The sequence below is a fragment of the Lithobates pipiens genome, unplaced genomic scaffold (genome assembly GCF_037356315.1).
Source record: "Lithobates pipiens isolate NorthernLeopardFrog02 unplaced genomic scaffold, aLitPip1_a1.2 Scaffold_23, whole genome shotgun sequence".
Classification (NCBI taxonomy): domain Eukaryota; kingdom Metazoa; phylum Chordata; class Amphibia; order Anura; family Ranidae; genus Lithobates; species Lithobates pipiens.
Genome location: NW_027507785.1, coordinates 140,494,276 through 140,516,394, shown reverse-complemented (window position 1 = coordinate 140,516,394; position 22,119 = coordinate 140,494,276). Strand labels below are relative to the sequence as shown.

Sequence of the window (22,119 nt, the reverse complement as noted above, 5' to 3'; positions counted from 1 at the left end):
GTTCATTTAATATTTCTGCATTAAATGGCGGTGGGATATACACACTTGCAATCACACATACTTTATCTTCTATACCACAAAAAAGAAACGCATATCTCCCTTTAACATCTATGATGCTCTGCCTGCAGGTTAGACCCGACCCAGGATCTATTAGAACACTCACTCCCCTTGAATAAGAGGTATATGTAGAATGATATTGTATCCTATACTTCCTGTGTCTTAACACACTGATTGTATCTCGGTCCAGGTGGGTCTCCTGCAAACAGAGCATCCCATAATTACCCATATTTCCCATAGAAAATATCGCACGCCTCTTCAGCTGTTCCTTCACCCCCCGTACATTCCAAGAACAAATTTTTACACTTTTAGTGAAATTCCCTACTTTACTACTTGCTCCCATACTTAAGGCCAAAATCACAATATCAAACTTTTATTCTCCATTCTAAGTGCTTTCTCTGTGTTTTAACACGTGGTCTCCCCCTTACTATTTTCCAGTGCTCCAAAATTTAATCCCACTCATATTTTGTATCTCAAATTTACCATATTTCCTACACACATTTTTGGCACTTTTTATATAAATTTGACAATTTATTGCCTCACTCAATTTCATTTTCTTGTAACCTTTTTCACTAACCACCATATTTGTTGCTATTCCACACATCAACTCTGTGCTTAAATATTTTTTGTGCAGATGACAATCCTTTACCATGCCTACCTATACCCTTCCTTATCCTTTCAACCTCCTTTCTCACTCTATCATTCATCCATTCACACTCACCATCCCTTTTCTCTTTCCCCTCCCCATCCTCCCCATACCCCACTTGGGGCCCTTCTAAGGGGCTTCCAACATGACCGTTTTTACCTCCCAGAGTGATATATCCTTCCACCTACTCACCCTACCAACCCACTCCTATTACTCTTATTTCTAAGACATAAAAATATTCCCCATTGCAACCGAGAAAAAAAAAAAAAGGGGGGGGGGGAGGGAAGGAGACAAAAAGAGCAATATGGGGGCATTCCCCTTTAGTCCGAAAAATAATGTCCATTTTCTTTCTGTTTTCATATTACACCATTCCCCTCTGTTGAAACTGACACTTATTTTTCTCCAACCACAATTTGACCTCTTCTGGACTATTAAAGAATGCAATTTCCCCAAATGCTGATACCCTCAACTTTCCTGGATAAAGTAATGCATAGTTCACTTTAAGACTCTGCAATTTATTTTTGCACTCTATAAACTTAGCTCTCTGTCTTTGCAGCTCGGGGGAAAAATCCGGATACAATGAAATCTTTGTCCCATTATATTCAAGGTTACTCAGTTCTCTTGCTCTTTGAAGGATAGCAACTTTATCTCTATAGAACAATAATTGGATGATTATAGGTCTGGGATGACTTCTTCCTTCCACCATCCTAAACGGAATTCTATACGCCCTTTCAATTGCAAAGAATCTTGATAGCTTCTCGCTCCCTACTTTATCCTTTATCCATATTTCCATAAATTCAACGAGACCATTGCCTTCACTTTTCTCCGGGAGACCTAAGACTCTGATATTTTTCCTGCGTATAATATTTTCCATATTGTCTATTTTATCCATACACACATTTAACTGGCCCTTCATCATTTGCATGATCCTCCACCTGGCTGACTCTCTCCTCCAGGTCTGTAATGCAAACCGCAGCTTTCTGTACTTCATTTTTTAGATTTAACACATCTTCTCTTATATGTTTTAATTGATCTGATACATCATCCAATGATAATTTACATATATTAACCGCAGATAAAATTTCTTTTAAAGATGGTTCTTTTCCTTTTACCAAAATTCCTCCTTCTACACCCATCTCAGTGTCCCGTCCAATACCCTTCTCTGTGGAGGGGTTACTCACGAACTCCTGTGCTTCCAAGATTCCATCTGTTACAACCATGGAGTCTAATTGGGCTGCTATATTTGCTGTTTTATTTAAATTTGTCGGCACTATTTCTGTCACCGAACCCTGGCTTCTCCTTCCAGCCGTTTGCACTGCCATAGTGCTCTGCTGCCGCCCCTCTCCAATTTTCACATTCTTTTTAGGTGTTTGACTTGGAGTCAGATTAGGTGTATGGGCATATCGCTCAAGTTTAGAGGCTGCGGCTGCAGCAGCAGCGCCTGTCAGCCCAGACGAGTGACCAGCTTTATCCTTAGAACTGCGCAATGCTTGTAACCCATTGTGCGTGGCCGCCTCCTCCGCCCCCCTTTTCCTGGTCATACCTTAGGGTTTAATGTCTCTTCCACCGGGGGGGGGGGGAGGGGGGTAGCGCTCTATCCCACCCTCCGCCTTTATTCCCTCTCTCACTGGGATTTTCTGCGTGGAGATCGATGTTCCTCTGTGGGAGAGCTTTCTACGGCGGCCTCCACACTCCTCCGCTGTTGCGCCCTCCGCTGACTGACCGTTCCGTTACTTTGCGGCGTCACGACGTCTCGGCGTCTCAGCGTCTCGGCTTCTCCTTCCCTCCTCCTCCTCCACACTATCTCGGCAGCATTAGCTTCTAGAGCGGGCGGTAGGTCTGAGCCCGCCGCAACCTCTCACCCTGACATCCGGTCACGCCCCTCGAAAAATCTTACTCTAGCACCTACCTCATTAGTGAGTTTTAGTAAGGCACCGTGGAGTGTTGAGAGCGAAAGCCAGACTGTAAGGGGTCAAGAAGGTTATTTTCACTGAGGTAGGAGCTAAGATGTTAAATTGCATTTTAGTGTAAATATGAGATCTGAGGTCTCTCTGACCCCAGGTCTCATATTTAAGAGGACCTGTCATGCTTTTTTCTATTACAAGGGATTTTTACATTCCTTGTAATAGGAATAAAAGTGACACAATTTTTTTTTTAAAAGAACAGTGAAAAAAAAAAAAAGTTAAAATAAGAAAAAAAATAATTTTAAAGTGGTTGTAAACCCTTACAGCACACTTTGACCTACAGGTAAGCCTAGATTAAGGCTTACCTGTAGGTCCAAGAAATATCTCCTAAACCTACACGGTTTAGGAGATATTTGCCGAAAGACAGGCACCACTGTCTACGGCGCATGCGCCGTAGACAGCGGCGCGCAGGCGCACTGAGCACGGCACAGTCAGCGGCGATATGCCACGCGTGGTGGCTCCCGTGCGCATGTGTGAGAGTGACGTAATTGTGGCTTCGCCGAATGACAGCGGCGGAGCAGCGAGACCCACCGAGAAGATGGATGCGCCGGACTACAGGCGACAGCGGTGACATCGCTGGCTCCTGTGTCAGGTAAGTGACACATAATGGACTACTATGCGATGCATAAGCGAGCAGTGAAAACAGGCAGGGCAAGCTCCATTAGCATTGCTGGTTGTCATACCAACGGCCACCACAAGAGAGCGCCAGATTCCAGAAGGAACCATAGGACCGCAGAAGGCCTCAAAGCCGCGGCCTCAATTACCGGCCGTCGGCGGGGTGACCCGACGCTATCACACACGCGCGCGCGCGCGCGGGGGGGGGGTCCACGGGGACAGGATACCCCCAGCTGTGCTGCGCCAGGTTGCTAATTCTAGTCGATCTGGTGCCCGGGTTTTGTCGAGCCCTGGTGTGTGTGTGTGTGTGTGTGTGTGTGTGTGTGTGTGTGTTTGGGGGTTCTAAGTAATTTGCTAGCAAAACAATTATTTCTTTCATACATTGACGGACACAGCTCCAGCAGTCTTGACCGTAGGGTTATTACACCACCTTCAGGAGAGGACTAGGCAGAACATGTAATACATGTGAAAAACTGAACTTTACCTTTCCTCCCAGGGGGTGGTCCCTCTGGCAATAACCCCTCAGTGTGCTTCCTGCAGCTCAGTTTTTTCCTGCCTAGTGAAGGAGAAGGACCTAGGCTCCCTGCGGGACCATCGGTCCTGGGAATTTTTCTGGATTTTTGCCTTTTGCACAAGATTTTAAGATCCTGTGATCTGCTATCAACAGCCGGCTGGGTGACAGGCTGGATAATCTAGATCCTTGTAGTCTTCCCAGTCTGGCCATTGAGCGTGTGCAGACCCTAGCTACGCGCTGGGTCGGCCACGACATGCCCCTCGGGCTCCAGGGGCGGCCGGTGAGCGCAACGATCCTTGGCACACATATGACCGGATTACCAATGTCTTTATCGTACTGCTCGGGTGTGGGTCTGTGATGGGATGTCCCCAGCTCGTCCAGATGTTAAGTACAGCTCTTCCTGCCTCAGTGGGATTGAGCAGCTGGGCATTCTCTAGGAGGTCCCTCTCTTCTCTCCCTGTCCCTATTTCCCCCCGTGGGGGATGCTGCATGGCTGGGATGCTGAGCGGTGTGTGTACCTGAGCCAGGGTTCCTATCGGGGGGCTCTAACCTTGGATTGGGGGCCGTGCTGGGTGTCTTTGTCCCTGGGTGTCTGTGGTCTTTCCGCTGGGTGTCTGGAGGCTCTGCATGTGCTGTCGCCATAGCGTCGTTCTGCCGCCATTATCTCTGTTCATTTACTGTGTACAGTTGCTTGTCGCCCATGTTCTGTGTGTCTCAGGTGGAAAGCATGGTCAGGGGCCATTTTCCCTGTAAATGTCCCGTATACAGGGTGTCCGGCGGCCATTTTGTTGTAGCTCAGCACAGTTTTTGTCCTCAGCGCTGGTCCCTGTTGCTCAGAACAGTCCCTGTTGCTCTGGACACCTGGGAGCTGATACTGGACACAGGCACCTGTAATAGAACGGTGCAGCACTCGGTCGGGGTGGTGAGTCCTACGATGGTGGCCCCTCAGTCTGCAGCAGCTAGGAGGGTTGGATTGTGGACCTATCCCAAGGGTGGCAGACAGGGTGGGTCAGCATGGCTTCAGAAACTGGTGTTTCTTCCTCAGAACTCCCTGCAATTGCAACCGGCTCATCTGCAAACAGTGTAGTACCTTTGGATGCTTTGTCGGCAGTCCTTGAAATATTCGTTGCCAGGGTGGAGGCAGTGTGCGGGCGCAAAGGTGGTAAAAAGCACCCTCTGCCCCCCCGTCCTTCAGGGAGAGCTCTGACTCAGACTCGGGCCCCGCAGCAACTGGTGGCGCCTGCTCTGATGTGTCAAAAGACGCTGACCAGGGCTGATGGGACAGTGGGGATGATTCCCTGTCCGGGTCCGCTCAAGACAAAGCGCTAGTTGGAGCACTTATCACAGCTGTGCGTGATACCCTGAAAATTCAGGAATCCTCTGCTGAAGTAGCGGTCCCTTTTTGGTTCCGTAAGCCAGCCTGTACATCTAAGGTATTTCCATATCTGATTTATTTCGATAAGTTGATATTCAAGGAATGGGGAAGCGGGGGAAGGGGGAGAGGGGACTCCTGCATTTAAGGACCCTACCGATAGGAGGGCCGAGGCAGTGGCCCGTTCCTTGCTCATGGTTGTGGGGTCAGCAGTACGACCAGTACTGCCCACAGCACTAGTGTCGCAGACACTTACTGATTGGCAAAAACGTTTGCACTGTGAATTGGAGAAGCAGCAGGCTACTCCTGTCTGTGTGAAATTGGCAGACCAGTTAGTGCACGGCCTTAAGTACGCTTGTGGCGGGCCCCCGGATATGCTTCCTTTGCTCTCCAGGGCTTCAGTGTTAGCAGTGATGCTTCGGAACATGATTTGGCTAAAATGCTGGTCTGCGGACCAGGCATCTAAAAAAAAAAAAAAAAAGGCCCTCATTTTCCACTCAAAATACTTTTTCATCCACCCTTGACTTCAGCTAAACGCTCCCAGTCCGACAGGGCGACTACTGAGGGACAGAAGTGTCCATGGACTCGCAAGCCTAACAAGCCAGCGAGCAAAAATGCTTCCGCATGAAGGTTTGCCCCGCCCATCACTCGGGTGGGGGGTCGCCTTCGGGAGTTTGAAGCCCGGTGGGCCTCTCGGCTGTCCGACCAATGGGTCTGCGAACTTATTTCATCGGGCTACAAGATAGAGTTCCTATCTTGGCCATCAAAGAGATTCTTCCCCTCCAGCATACCCTCACTCCCGGCTCACCGGGAGGCCCTGTTTGGGGCAGTAACGGACCTGCCAAACCACAGGGTGATAGTGCCTGTTCCGGAAACGTAAGGATTTCAGGGGTTCTACTACAATCTGTAATCTCCAAAAAGGAAGGGGTACATCCAATCTTGGACCTTAAAGCCCTCAATTGCTTTGTAAAAGTGCAGAGGTTCAGAATGGAATTGGTTCGCTCAGTTGTCGCTACACTCCAGGGGACTCCCTGGCATCCTTGGACATCCAGGTCACGTACCTGCACATACCCATATGCCTCAGGCATCAGAGGTCTCTGCGATTTGCAGTAGGGGAAGCTCACTACCAGTTTTTGACTCTCCCCTTTGGCCTGGCTTCAGCACCCCAAGTCTTTACCAAGGTATTGGCTCCAATTTTGGAGTTGTTGCGACAACTCAGGATCTCAATTGTGGGTTAACTAGAAGATCTCCTCCTGAGAGCAGCTTCCTCCTCAGAATTAAAGGAGGATGTGGTGATCACCATGCAAATAAGTCGGTGCTTGTGCTGTCTCAGTGCCTGGAGTACCTAGGCTTACTGCTGGACTCCATGGAAGTGTTTCTCCCTTCAAACAAACTGCAGTCAGAGCCGTGGTGAAGCTGTTCATGAACTGCAGTGGTCTTTGTTGCGTTTCTGCATGCGAGTCCTGGGCCTCATGGTGGCCTCCTTCTAGGCGATACTATACGCCCAGTTTCACACCAGAGTCTTGCAGAAGGAGATATTGACAAAATGGGACAAATCTCCGTTATCCCTGGATCGACAGATTCGGGTGAGCCAGTCAGTCAGGGACTCCCTGCTCTGGTGGCAGAGATACCCGGAACTTTGGTCCGACAAGGTGCTCCTACCTCTACATTGGACAGTGATAACAACGGACGTCAGCCTGACCGGCTGGGGTGGAGTACTGGGCGTACAGTCGACCCAAGACCTCTGGTCAGGAGAGGAATCCAATTTGCCGATCAGTATGCGCAAACTCCGAGCAATCAGGCTATGCCTCTCCACATGGTCGATGAGACTTCGAGGGTGTCCGATCAGGATCCAGTCAGACAACGCCACGGCGGTTGCATATGTCAACCATCAAGGAGGAACAAGAAGCTTGGCTGCACCACGGGAGGTTGCTCACATCCTTTGGTGGGCAGAGCGACATGTACTGGCCCTGTCGGCCATTTATATCCCAGTAGAAAACTTTCAGGCGGACTATCTAAGTCGCCAGATGCTTTACCCAGGAGAATGGTCATTGCATCCAGATGTGTTCAGGCTTCTGTGCCTGCGGTGGGGCACACCCTACGTGGATCTGGCTTCCTGCCTCAATCGGAAAGTGCCGAGGTTCATATCCAGGACAAAAGATCCTTGGGCGGACACGCTGGACGCGTTGATGGCTCCATGGGCTCAGTACCGACTGATCTCGGCCGTTCCTCCACTAAAACTATTACCATGTCTGCTCCGCAGAGTGGAGGCTGAGGAGATTCCAGTGATACTGATCCAGATTGGCCTTGGCGTCCCTGGTACGCTGACCTAGAACACCTGGTTGCAGACACTCCCTGTTGGCTACCGATGCGAGAAGACCTTCTGTCTCAAGGTCCAATTCTCCATCCTGCTTTACCATCGCTGATTTTAATGGCATGGCTGTTGAGAGCCAGGAGCTAAGGAACCGTGGCCTGTCAGACTATGTTGAGAGCACGGAAATCTTCTCGGAAGATATACCATCGTACCTGGAAGGCCTATATCTCCATGTGTGAGGAGAAAGGGTGGCGTCCACACAGTTATTCCATTTCCAGGATCCTGCTGTTTTTATAGCGAGGAGTAGACCAGAAATTGGCTTTAAGCACCATTAAAGGACAAATATCAGCCTTGGTTGTTTTTTTTTTTCCAATGGCCCCTTGTGTCTCACTCTCTAGTGAGCACTTTTATTCAAGGGGTCCGGCATGTAGTTCCTCCAGTGCATCCACCCTTAACCCCATGGGGACTGAACCTGATGCTATCGGCACTTCAGAAACCGCCGTTTGAGAACATCAGGGAAATTCCTTTGGTGACTCTTTCTCGTAAAGTGGTCTTCCTAGTGGCCATTACATCGGCCAGGAGAGTTTCGGAACTGGCGGCCTTGTCTTGTAAGTCTCCCTATTTGGTTATCCGTAAGGATAAGGTGGTGTGTCTGCAACCATCTTTTCTACCGAAGGGGGTTTTGGCATTTCACATCAATGAAGACGATGTGTTACCATCTCTGTGTCATAAACACACATTCTAAGGAGGTGGCCCTTCATTCCCTGGATGTGGTCTGGGCTCTAAGGGTGTATTTGTCTGCCACGGCTCCCTTTCAGAAGTCACTCTTTGTTTGTTTCAATAGCTGGTCCGAAAAAAGGTATGACGGTCTCGTCGCCCACCGTTTCTAGGTAGATCAGATTGATTGTGGTACAGGCCTATGCCTTGAAGGGGCAGCCCCCCCCCCCTTTCCTGTCATGGCCCATTCCACCAGGGCAATTGGAACCTATTGGGTTTTCCGACTTCAAGCGTCAGTCGCTCAAGTGTGTAAGGCGGCGACTTGGTTGTCCGTTCACACTTTTACCAAATTCTACAAAGTGGATGTAAGCACATCGTCTGATGCCTGCTTTGGCCACAAAGTTTTGCAGGCGGCTGTGTCATGTTGCAATTCTGCACTCTTTACTCCGTTTATTTTATTTTTTTTTAAATGGTTATTTTTGAGTATAATGTTCTGTGGCATTGTTGACCGCAAGTTCTGATGCTGCTAGATAAGGTGGTCCTCCCCTGGTTGTGGCTGAAGTTTTTATGCTGTTCCCACCCCTTGTTATGACACTGCTTGTGGACGTCCCTGTGGTCAAGATTAATGGAGCTGTGTCAGTCAGTGAATGAAAGAGAAAACAGGATTTTTGTACTCACCGTAAAATCCTTTTCTCTGAAGTTCGCTGACTGACCCGGCACCTTCCCCTCCTATTGGTTTACATTATACTGCTTGTTGACATACTAAACTGTAGGAAGCTAGCTGAGAGGTTATTACTGGAGGGACAACCCCCTGGGTGGAACTGTTTTTTCACATGTGTGACATGTTCTGCCTAGTCATCTTCTGAAGGTGGCTTAACAACCTTATAGTCAAAATGAATGGAGCTATGTCAGTCAGTGAACTTCAGAGAACAGGATTTTACAGTGAGTACAAAAATCCTATTTTCTCTTTCGTTCACTGACTGACACAGCTCCATTAATTTTGACCACAGGGACGTCCACAAGCAGTGTCATAACAAGGGGTGGGTACAAAATCCTATTTTATTCTTTAGGGCCTCTGCTACAAAAATATATAATGTTTGGAAGTTATGAGTCATTTTCTAGCAAAAATAAATAAAAGTGCCATAATAAGGTTTGGTCTTAAAGTAGATAATGGCTGAAGTACTCCTTGGCTGTTGCACTTCTCTATGTGGCAAGACTGAGAGAGTCTCACACGTGTAATTGACATACTCAGGATGAGTAGCAGAATGTTTTTTGGGGTATAGTTGCAAGTATTCCAATGCTGTGTGAGAAATAACGTGCCAACCACTTCAGCCCTGGAAGGTTCTTCCCCCTTAATGACTAAACCATTTTTTGCGATATGGCACTTCGTTACTTTAACTGACAGTTGCGCGGTCATGCAACGCCTTACCCAAATGAAAAAAAAAATCATTTTTTCCCCACAAATAGTTTTATTTTTTTATTTTTTGCTCTATAAACAAAAAAGACCGACAATTTTGATTAAAAAAAACAATATTTTTTACTTTCTGCTATAATACATATCCAAAAAAAATAAAAAAAATAAAATGTCTTCATCAATTTAGGACAATATGTATTCTTCTACATATTTTTGGTAAAAAAATTCCAATAAGTGTATATTGATTGGTTTGCGTAAAACTTATAGCGTCTACAAACTAATGGCTCTATGGACTTTTAATTTTTCTTATTGCATTTAATGGTAATGTTGGCGATCAGTGATTTTTAACTGTGTTATTGAGTTGAACAAATCTGACAGTGACACCATTTGGGGACCAGTGACACAAATACAGTGATCAGTGCTAAAAAAAAAAATGCACTGTTACCGTATAAATGACACTGGCAGGGAAGGGGTTATCAGGGGCGATCAAAGGGTTAAGTGTGTTCCCTGTGAGATTTTTTATAACTCTGTTGGGAATGAACTCACAGTAAGAACACACAGAACCATGTTCTTGCTTACAAGGAACAGAAGATCTCTGTGTACTGCCTTATTTACATAGGCAGATCCCCATTCTGTCTCTTTCTGGATCGATCGCGGGTGGCCGGCAGACATCGGGTCTGATGGACCCGCTGATTGGCTCCCACTCTGCAGCACCTCATGAGCGCTCACAGTATATATTGCACAAAATGACGTACAGCAGTATATATGCAGTGGGCGGTCTTTAACCACTTTCAGACCGGACCATTTTGCTGGTAAATGACCAGAGGTCTTTTTACACTTTGGCACTGCGCTGCTTTAACTGGTAATTGCGCGGTCATGCAATGTTGTACCCAAACAAAATTTGCGTCCTTTTCTTCCCACAAATAGAGCTTTCTTTTGATGGTATTTGATTGCCTCTGCGATTTTTATTTTTTGCGATATAAACGTAAAAAGACCGCAAATTTTGAAAAAAAATGATATTTTCTACTTTTTGTTATTAGAAAAATCCAATAAACTCAATTTTAGTCATACATTTAGGCCAAAATGTATTCAGCCACATGTCTTTGGTAAAAAAAAAGTCAATAATTGTATATTTATTGGTTTGCGCAAAAGTTGTCACATCTACAAACTAAGGTACGTTTTCTGGAATTTACGCAGCTTTTAGTTTACGACTGCCTATCTCATTTCTTGAGGTGCTAAAATGGCAGGGCAGTACAAAACCCCCCCAAATGACCCCATTTTGGAAAGTAGACCCCCTAAGGAAATTGATAAGTGGCATGTTGAGCCCATTGAATATTTTATTTTTTTGCCTCAAGCGATTGAATAATGACAAAAAAAAAAATTTTTTTTTTTTTTTACACAAAGTTGTCACTAAATGATATATTGCTCACACATGCTATGGGCGTATGTGAAATGACACCCCAAAATAAATTCTGCTGCTTCTCCTGAGTATGGGGATACCACATATGTGGGACTTTTTGGGAGCCTAGCCGCGTACGGGGCCCCGAAAACCAAGCACCGCCTTCAGGCTTTCTAAGGGCGTAAATTTTTGAGTTCACTTCTCACTACCTATTACAGTTTTGAAGGCCATAAAATGCCAAGATGGCACAAAACCCCCACAAATGACCCCATTTTAGAAAGTAGACACCCCAAGCTATTTGCTGAGAGGCATGTTGAGTCCATGGAATATTTTATATTTTGCCACAAGTTGCGGGAAAATTACAAACTTTTTTTTTTTTTTTTTTTTTTTAACAAAGTTGTCACTAAATGATATATTGCTCATGCATGCCATGGGCATATGTGAAATGACACCCCAAAATAAATTCTGCTGCTTCTCCTGAGTACGGGGATACCACATATGTGGGACTTTTTGGGAGCCTAGCCGCGTACGGGGCCCCGAAAACCAAGCACCGCCTTCAGGCTTTCTAAGGGCGTAATTTTTTGATTTCACTCCTCACTACCTATTACAGTTTTGAAGGCCATAAAATGCCAAGATGGCACAAAACCCCCACAAATGACCCCATTTTAGAAAGTAGACACCCCAAGCTATTTGCTGAGAGGCATGTTGAGTCCATGGAATATTTTATATTTTGCCACAAGTTGCGGGAAAATTACAAACTTTTTTTTTTTTTTTTTTTTTTCACAAAGTTGTCACTAAATGATATATTGCTCACGCATGCCATGGGCATATGTGAAATGACACCCCAAAATAAATTCTGCTGCTTCTCCTGAGTATGGGGATACCACATATGTGGGACTTTTTGGGAGCCTAGCCGCGTACGGGGCCCCGAAAACCAAGCACCGCCTTCAGGCTTTCTAAGGGCGTTACAGTTTTGAAGGCCATAAAATGCCAAGATGGCACAAACCCCCCCCAAATGACCCCATTTTGGAAAGTAGACACCCCTAAATTTAGGGGTACACTAGTGAGACTAGGTAATAAATGGCGGGTGCCCTGAAACTATAAAAAAATAACTAACCAACCAGCGTCACCTGTAACAGTTATATGGTGATCACTGGTGAAAGGGTTAACTAGGGGGCAATTAGGGGGCTTTATGCGGTAGTATATGGGGGTCCCTGGCGCTATAAAAAGCTGCAGCGAACCTAAATACCTACCTGCCTAACTAGCGTCACCTGTGACACTAATACAGCGATCAGAAAAACGATCGCTTATTAGGCTGGGTTCACACTGGAGCGATGCGGGAACGCCACGAATGCGCGGCGGGTTCCCGCATCGCATGCCTCCCGGCGGCAGTTCACACTGCCCTATGCGAACTGCTGGGAGTGTCAGTGAAATGTTACTGACACCCCCAGATCAGTTCGCATATCGCAGTGCGATCTGCAAACTCGGATCGCATGGTGTGAACACCCATGCGATCCGATTCTGCTGCGGGCCAAAAAAAGGGTCCCGTGCGAATTTGCGGCGGGTGCGGCGGGTGCGGCGAATGGCTGAACTCGAATCGCACAGAGATCGGATGTGATTTGCACTGCAGTGCGGTGCGAATCACATCCGTTCTCATAAACCGCTGCAATGTGAACCCAGCCTTAGTGACACTGGCGACGGGGGGTGATCACGGGGTTAAACCTTTATTGGGGGGGTTAGGGGGGTACCTTAGAACTAAAGGGGGCTAACCCTAACTGCCCTAACAGTTATTAGTCACAAATGACACCCGCCGGGTGATCAGGGGGTTAAACCTTTATTAGGTAATAAATGGCGGGTGCCCTGAAACTATAAAAAAATAACTAACCAACCAGCGTCACCTGTAACAGTTATATGGTGATCACTGGTGAAAGGGTTAACTAGGGGGCAATCAGGGGGCTTTATGCGGTAGTATATGGGGGTCCCTGGCGCTATAAAAAGCTGCGGCGAACCTAAATACCTACCTGCCTAACTAGCGTCACCTGTGACACTAATACGGCGATCAGAAAAATGATCGCTTATTAGGCTGGGTTCACACTGGAGCGATGCGGAAACGCCGCGAATCCGCGGCGGGTTCCCGCATCGCATGCCTCCCGGCGGCAGTTCACACTGCCCTATGCGAACTGCTGGGAGTGTCAGTGAAATGTTACTGACACCCCCAGATCAGTTCGCATATCGCAGTGCGATCTGCAAACTCGGATCGCATGGTGTGAACACCCATGCGATCCGATTCTGCTGCGGGCCAAAAAAAGGGTCCCGTGCGAATTTGCGGCGGGTGCGGCGGGTGTGGCGGGTGCGGCGGGTGCGGCGAATGGCTGAACTCGAATCGCACAGAGATCGGATGTGATTTGCACTGCAGTGCGGTGCGAATCACATTCGTTCTCATAAACCGCTGCAATGTGAACCCAGCCTTAGTGACACTGGCGACGGGGGGTGATCACGGGGTTAAACCTTTATTGGGGGGGTTAGGGGGGTACATTAGAACTAAAGGGGGCTAACTCTAACTGCCCTAACAGTTATTACAGTCACAAATGACACCAATGCAAAAAAAAAAAAAAAAAAAAAAAAAAATGACATTGGTGTCATTGTGACTGGGGGGCAGGGGTAATTGGGGGGGTGATCGGGGGGTAAAGGGGGGGTGTGAGTGTGCCTGGCATGTTCTACTGTGTGTGTGAGTGTTGGTGCAACTTACTGATCCGCTCTCCTCCGTGTCGGAACGGAAAATACCGACACGGAGGAGAGAATACATCACTTCCTCTCCTGTGTTTACATTACAGGAGAGGAAGTGATGTCACCGGGGATTTCTATTCGTCGGGAGCGATCGCGAGGGGGTGGCCATGAATGAATGGCCGTCCCCTCGTCCGGGATCGCTCCCGCACGAATACCGACCGCCGCAGGCACCGGGCGGGGGCCCGATCGGGCCCCCGACCCGCGGGAGGCAAGGGACGTACATGTATGTCCTTATGCCTGCCCGTGCCATTGTACCGACGTACATCGGCGTGCGGCGGTCGGCAACTGGTTAAGTGGTCAATATGACATTTTTGTGGAAAAGTAAATGTATGTATTCATTTTCCAAAGAATTGTGGGGAAAAAATGTACAACTTCAGAAAACTTGTCATGCCTCTTACTAAATACCTTGGACTGTCTACTTTCCAAAAAGGGGTAATTTGGGGGGTATTTGTTTTTTTTTTTTTTTTTTTTTTTTTTTTTTTTTTTTTGCATCAGTATACAGCACGCCATGGTCTCTCTTCATCAAATTGTGGCAAAACTTTGCGCCCTTGTTACCTTAGTTCCTTCTTCTTATCGCCACCATTTTGCCTGTTGGCAGTGCTATTTTCACATCACGTGCAAACCTTTTTTTAACATTTTCCTCTGTTTAATTCTTTGTTTGTTTTATTAAGGTTTCAGAGAAGAAGTATATTACAAAAAGTATGCTACCCATTCCATTTTCGTATCTATCCCCAACCCCCCCCCCAGACCCGCTCCCTCCCTCCCCTCTCTCTCTCTCCATCTCTCCCCCGCGCTCCCCCCCTCATTTCCCCTCGGATCCACTCATTCTGAGATATTCCCTTGTTTTCTTAAACTCCAGCCATTTTCCCCACTTACTGAGGTAGGATTCCACTTGGTCCCCTCTTCTAGATATTGATTCCTCCATTGATCTTACCCACTCTATTTTGCCTAACCATTCCCTCATAGATGGGGGTTCGGGGGTGCCCCATTTCTTTGGGATCAGGCTTTTTGCTGCAATCAGTAAGTGAGGGGTCAATGAGTTTTTATATTCCCCCAGTGTTTTGTCAGTATCGTGAAACAGGCATGTCCATGGTTCCTTCTTTACCTCTTCCCCTGTTATTCGGAAAATATTTTCTATAATTTTCTCCCAGTATGGGCCAATCTTTCCACACTCCCACCATATGTGTGCAAAGGTTCCCACCTTATCGCAGCCCCGCCAACATAGTGCTGATATACCTGCTCTCCTCTTATGCGCTCTTTGTGGGACAACATACCATCTTGCCATTAATTTAAATGACATCTCTAATGACATATTGTCCCTAGATATTGTACCTGCTATTCTTAAGATCTTCTTTCTACGTTCCTTATCACCCACGGTGCCCAACTCTTCTTCCCATTTTTTCAGGAATAGTGGTTCCCCTGGGTCCTCTTCCTCCTGTAAGATTTTATAGATTTTGGACATACTTTTTTTCTTGCAGCTCGAATCCGAGAGCATTCTCTCCATTGGTCTGAGATCTCCTGTCCCTCGGAGTGGCCGAGGCAAAGTCTGAACAAAATGTTTAATTTGTGCATATCTCCAGCTATCTAAGTTCCTACTTCCCCATCTTTGTCTTATTTCTCCTAAAGTGCAAAATCTATCCCCGTTCATCACATCTTTCAGTAAAATATCATCTTTTTTTGCCCATCTAGTGAAATAAACAAATTCCTCCTTCCCTGGTTTAAAAAAACTTGTGTCTAATAAAGAAATTAAAGGTGAGTTGTACTGCCAGTGATTTGATTCGCCCACTTTATCCCATGTTTTGAACAAATTAGTAGTTAGTGGATTAGTGCTCCTCCCCAAATCGCGAAAATCCCTTGGTATCCAGATCCTTTTTCCTAGATTAACTCCGCTTTGTGTTTTCTCTATATTTACCCACCCTTTATCCCCTTTGTCATACACCCAATCCACCACTCGTGAGATTACTGCTGCCTGATAGTATCTTCTAAAGTTTGGGGCTGCTAATCCTCCTCCTACTTTCCCCCTTTCCAGAGTCGCATAAGAGATCCTGGGATTCCTACGTCCCCATATATATTTTAAAGTTAGAGTTTTAAGTTTCGTGAAGAACTCCTGCGGAACTTTTATTGGGATCATTTGGAACATATATGTCAGTTTTGGTAAAATGAACATTTTTAACGCATTTACTCTCCCTATTAGTGACAAGGGTTTATATCTCATGCTTTTAAAACATTCTTTGACCTTATTTAATATATATGTATAATTGGCCGCGTATACAGATGACAATGTGGGCGTAATTCTTACCCCCAGATAACTCAGCTCCTCCCTACACCAAATAAAGGGGAAAGAGCTCTGGAGTTCCTCTTGTTCTTTTTTAGGTACTGTTATGTTCAGAATTTCAGTTTTTGATATGTTGATCTTAAAATTTGTCAACCTCCCATATCTATGGATCTCCTTAATTATATTTGGGAGAGTCACCCTGAGTTCTGAGGCATAAAATAATATGTCATCTGCATACGCAGACACCTTATACTCTTCTCTACCAATTCTCACTCCCCTTATATCTTCATTTTTCCTAATCGAGACCAACAAGGGTTCCAAGGCCAGAACAAACAGCATTGGGGACAGAGGACACCCCTGTCTGGTTCCATTATATAGCTTTACTACTGGGGAGAGGTTACCGTTAATTTTTATTTTTGCCGTCGGGTGGGAGTAAAATGCTTTTATCCATCGCAATGTTTTTTCTTTTAATCCCAGATATCCTAAGGTCTCGAACATGAAGCCCCAGTCGACCCTGTCAAATGCTTTTTCAGCATCCACTGATAACAGGGCGACTGGGGATCCGCTGCTTTCCACTCCATGGATCAACATGAGGGTTTTAAGGCAGTTATCTCTACCCTCCCTTCCCATGACAAACCCCGTTTGATCGCTATGGACCCATTGGGGTAGTAATGGTTTTAGCCTTTCTGCTATTACTTTTGAAAATATCTTCACATCCGTATTCAGAAGAGAGATCGGTCTATAACTCCCCGGGGTTGTTGGATCCTTCCCCTCCTTTAATATCAAAGTTATGTAAGCCATCAGTGCTTCTTCCCTAAGTTCTTCCCCTTCTGCGACTGCGTTCATATACTCGCATAGTTTGGGCGCCAGTATTTTTTCAAACTTTTTATAATAAAGGATTGGAAACCCATCCGGGCCTGGACTCTTCCCGATTGCCATCCCCCTTATTGCCCGCACCACCTCGTCTACCGTTACCGGGGCGTCTAACCTCTCTAACTCATCCTCTGGAACTGTAGGGAACTCTATTCCTGTTAGGTACTTGATAGTATCTTTTTTATTCCTGCTTTTCTCCTTTCCCTGTCCTACCTTATATAGCTGGCTATAATAACCATGAAAGACCGTTGCGATTTCGGGAGTGGAATGCTTCATTTCCCCCTTTTCATTTTTTATTTTTGATATGAAGGACACATTTCTTCTCTCCCGCACTACTCTTGCTAACCATTTCCCAGATTTATTCCCCTCCTGGTATCTTATACTCTCTGCCCAGTGGTTGACTCGCACCCTTTCCTTCTCCATAAGTCCTTCTAATTCTAGCTTCTTATCTTTTAGTTCTACTCTCTCTGGGATCCCCTTTGGTCTTGTTCGTTGCTCCAATTCCCAAATCTCCTTATTTAACTCTTGTAGCCTTTTCCCTGTTTCCTTTTTTTTCCCTGTCCCGATGCTTATTAAAATTCCTCTTATAAATGCTTTGTGGGTCTCCCATATCGTACCCCTCGTAACCTCTGGGGAGTCATTTCTTATAAAGAACTCTTCCAGCTCTGTTTCAATCCTACTTCTAGTCTCTAGGTCCTGAATTAGCGCTTCATTTAATCTCCATGTCTCTCTTTTGGCCTGGTCTGTTGCTAGCTCCAGCTGTACCATAACTGGGGCATGGTCAGATAGGGAGATAGGTTTTATTACTATATCTTTGAGTGCTGGGAGCATTTGATGTTCAATCAGTACATAGTCGATTCGTGTAAATGTCCCATGCACCGATGAGTAGAAGGTATAGTCTCTGCTATTTGGATGTTTAATCCTCCAAGCGTCGACCAGCTGAAATTCTAAAAGCATAGCCTTTATCTTTTTATATCTGAGCCCCGTCCATCGGGGGGACCCCGCGGAAGAGTCCACCCGAGGGTCGATGCACATATTCAGATCCCCCGCCACTATCAATTTACCTTTCCTGAACTCTGCCAATAAATCCAGGGCCTTCCTTAGGAATTTATCTGGGTCCCTATTTGGGGCATATATGTTCGCAAAAGTGTATACTCCATCCGAGATTCTTCCCCTTATGAACAAAAATCTCCCTTCCGGATCGGCCATTTGTTTCTCAACTTCGAACCTGACACTCCTCTCGAATCCTATTGCTACCCCCCTCGCGTAGCATGTAGTAGAGTCACCATAGAACCATGTAGGGAACTTCCAAGATGTCAATCTCCCTCTAGCCTCGTGTGACATATGCGTTTCCTGCAGACAGATCACATTCGCCCCATATAATTCTAGCTCCTTGTTTACTCTAAACTTTTTTTGGGGAGTGCTTATACCCCTCACATTGTATGTTATCAAATTCAACCTTGTCATATCTCACTCATCCTCCTCCCCTCCCCCCACCCCCCGCCCCCCGCCGGAGGTCGACGCGGGGAGCGAGAGGAGGGGGAGACGAGAGAGCGCGAGAGAGAGTACATGTCCCCTATTTGAGAGAGAGATTGCCCCCCCTCCCTCCCTAACCCTCCCCCATCCCCCTCCCCCCCTCCTCCCTTCAGAGGAGTGAACAAATTCCATTTTTGTTCCTCGCATAGGTGTCCCGGTGACCCGCAGGTCACCTTTTGCCCGCCTAGCTTTCTTTGGGAGGGCCGCCTCAATCACAGCCTATCGAAGCACCCACGCCCCCCCCCCCCGCCCCCCGCCCCCATCCCCCGCTCCCCAATGATGGTGATTATACCCCGTCTCTCCCCCCCCTGTCCCCGACCCTAGACCACTGCATAGCCCCACTGCTTCCGTTATTCCCCCCCCCCCCCTCCTCCCATCCTGGAATTGATGGTGGGGGGATTTCTAGCCTATTACAAAAGTCCGTTAAGTCCTCTGGGAACCTTAATACTGCAGTGCGGCCGTCTCTCCTTCCCCTAAGACATGCTGGAAATCCCCATTGATAGGGAACATTTAATGACCTCATCAGATCTGTCAGGGGTTTAAGGAGCCTTCTTCTCCTCAATGTTTCCCCCGCCAGATCTGAGAATATCTGTATCTCCGATTCCTGGAACGTAATCTTGTCCTTCCTTCGGATATTCCCCAGTACTAGCGCCTTTTCCTCATAGAAATGAAATCTGATTATTACATCTCTTGGTTTTCCTGTGGCTTGGGGCCGATATCCCAAGACTCGGTGCACTCTATCTATTTTTAGTATTTCATCCTCCGCTCTTCCTAGGATGGGATTAAACAGGTCCCGCATCACCTTAGGGAGTTCTTCATTTTTAAATTTTTCTTCCAAACCTTTTATCCTTAAGTTTTTCCTTCTTCCGCGGTTTTCCTGATCCTCGATTTTATATAGGATTGCTCTATTTATTTTTTGGGCTGATTTCACTTGTTCGCTTAGGTCCCTCAGTTTCTGTTCATACCCATTCATTCTTTCCTCCATTTCCTCCACCCTGCCTAGTACTAGACCAATGTCCGCCCTTATCCCAGCTATATCAGATTTAAGTGAAGTTTCTACTTTAGTCAATGCCTCTGTAAATATCTCTTTCAACATGCCCAGGGTCGCTTGTGGCTCCGCCAGCACTGGGTCTCCTTCTATATCAAATTGAGTTTCAGGTTGAGTTTCGGGTTGGGGAGGGGCCTCTCCTTTTCTCCCCGATTCTTCCCTTCTTTTAACCTTGTCATCTTCTCGGGAGCTAACCCCCCCCATCCTAGTGCGAGTTGGGCATAAGTCCTTAGGTTTTTCCGCTCCCCGCCCCTCTCCCGTCTCCATAGTTTTACTGATGCCCGCGCCTGATTTTCTTAATGTCTTCTGGCTGGGGGTTTCCTGGCTGTTTTCCGTCGTACTTGTCTCCCCCACCAGATATCGTTGTATCCCCCCAGGACTAGTAGGTCCCGCCCCTCCCCTTTTATTCATTTTCCCCCGCATACTCCTTTTGTAGTGAGTCAGCTCCAGAGACTCAAGACCTTTTCCAGAGCTAAGGTCCTTTTCCTTTTCCTATAACTCTTTGTGGGGTACAGGTTGCTTACATCACTTTCTAGGAGCGGGGCACTTCTATCAATTAGGGAGGGGTGCTGAAGAGAATTATTTTGCGTGGGAGTTTTTCCTTTCTTCCCCTTCCCCGTTCCTTCTTTCGCGAAGTGGGGGGCGCACAATGGTGTAGTTCTTCCCCCTTATGCCAGTCTGCCAACGGGCGACAGCAGATGCTGTCGACGGGCAGTGGACTTCCCTTTTTGTCACAGGTATATGCCGTAGTTCAATTCCCGCGTCAATACCAGCATTTGCCACCTGTGTCTGCCTGCCGGTCCACTGTCGAGTAGGCAAAGGGGCAGATAGTCGCAAGCGAGCGCTAACCGGCCTCACTACTTTATGCCTCTGTATGAGAAATGTATGTAAAAGAAAGAGAAAACTCCACACTGCATGGCTGTTTGTCTGCCCTTCATATATCCATCCACCTCACACAACTTCTCGTCCTACAGGGTTTATATCCAACTGATCAGACAAGATTAATAACAGTCCAGTGGTCTGGTAGTGAGCGTCACACTGATAGCATTCATTAGGAGGGTTATAACTATTCGCCTTATCACTTTAAAAAAGAGCCATTTCATCAGTACTTTTAGTCAGTTTTAGTGAGTAGCGATATACAAGAGATCAACTGTCCATTCCCCCTTCTTTCATCCACATTACTTGCTCACCTCACTGCTCCGCTGCTCCTCTGCTCTGTCACTGTTATCTGATCCGAGACCTTACCTGCGCGTGAGGGGGGTAGAGATGTCCGTGGAGTCAGGTCGGCTCAGTGGAGAGGGGGGGGGGGGGGCGCAGGGCTCCGCACATTGCTGCCGTCCTACCGCTGTGTCCCTGCTTCACAAGGGAACGCTCACTCTGCCCGCTCTCTCTGTGCTGTCTTCACCTGGGGCGTCCGCTCTGTCTCGTACAGGCGAACAGCTGATGGCAGGCGGGCGGTGCGGTCGACACGGAAGGCGGGAGGCGGGGACGACGAGGGAAGAGGACGCACGCCGCTCCGGCGGCTGCTACGTGTCAGCGGCTCCTCCCATCCCCCCGAGCTGGGGGGTATTTGTACTGTCATGACATGTTAGGGCCTCCAAAAATGAGACCGGCCACCAGTACATCAGGTGTGATCAATTTTCAATGAGTGGTACCATAGCTTGTAGACTAACTTGCACACAGACCAAATATCATACACTGATTTGGGTTATATTTACCAGAAAGAAATGTAGACGTTTATATTTTGGTCAAAATTTATGAAGAAAAATTGCTTATTTGCAAAAAATGTAACAGAAACTAAGAAAAACACATAAAAAAACTAAAACTGCCTATTGTAATATGACATCTGCAGATGGGATCTCCCGTCCTGCGAGGGCATCATATGATGTCCTCGGCTTCCCGGCGGTATAGGGGGCCCACTGCGTCACTGATGTGCTAATGTGCATGTCTGCCAGGCAGCTGCAATCGCTCGTGGCAGAGCAGGAACGTGGATCTGTGTGTGTAAACAAACAGATCCACATCCTGTCAGGGGAGAGGAGACAGATTGTGTGTTCTTCGTATATAGGAACACTGATCAGTCTCCTCCTCTAGTCAGTCCCATCCCACCACAATTAGAATCGCTCCCTAAGTAACACATTTAACCCCTTGATCACCCCATAGTGTTAACTCCTTCCCTGCCAGTGACATTTATACAGTAATCAGTGCATAGTTATAGCACTACACGCTGTATAAATGTCAGTGGTCCCAAAATAGTGTCAAAAGTGTCCGATTTTGTCCGCTCCAATGTCAGTCGAGATAAATCATCGCCATTACTAGTTTAAAAAAAAAAGTAAAAATACATATCGGCCTAAACTGAGGAAAACATTTTTTTTTTTCAATTGGGATATTTATTATAGCAAAAAGTAAAAAAATATATATATATACATTTTTCCCCCCAAAATTGTCTGTCTTTTTTGTTTTATAGTGCAAACAATAAAAACCCACTGAGGTGATCAAATACCACCAAAAGAAAGCTCTATTTGGGGAAAAAAATTACCAAACTTTTATTTGGTTACAGTGTTGCATGACTACGCAATGATCATTTAAAA

General features: G+C 46.7%; 1 protein-coding gene across 12 annotated transcripts in view; it reads left to right on the top strand.

Annotated features, from left to right (window-relative positions):
* TNRC6B (trinucleotide repeat containing adaptor 6B) overlaps positions 1 to 22,119 on the top strand; it is a 1,034,757-nt gene that overhangs the window by 385,426 nt on the left and 627,212 nt on the right. The gene's annotated exons all lie outside the window — the stretch shown is intronic.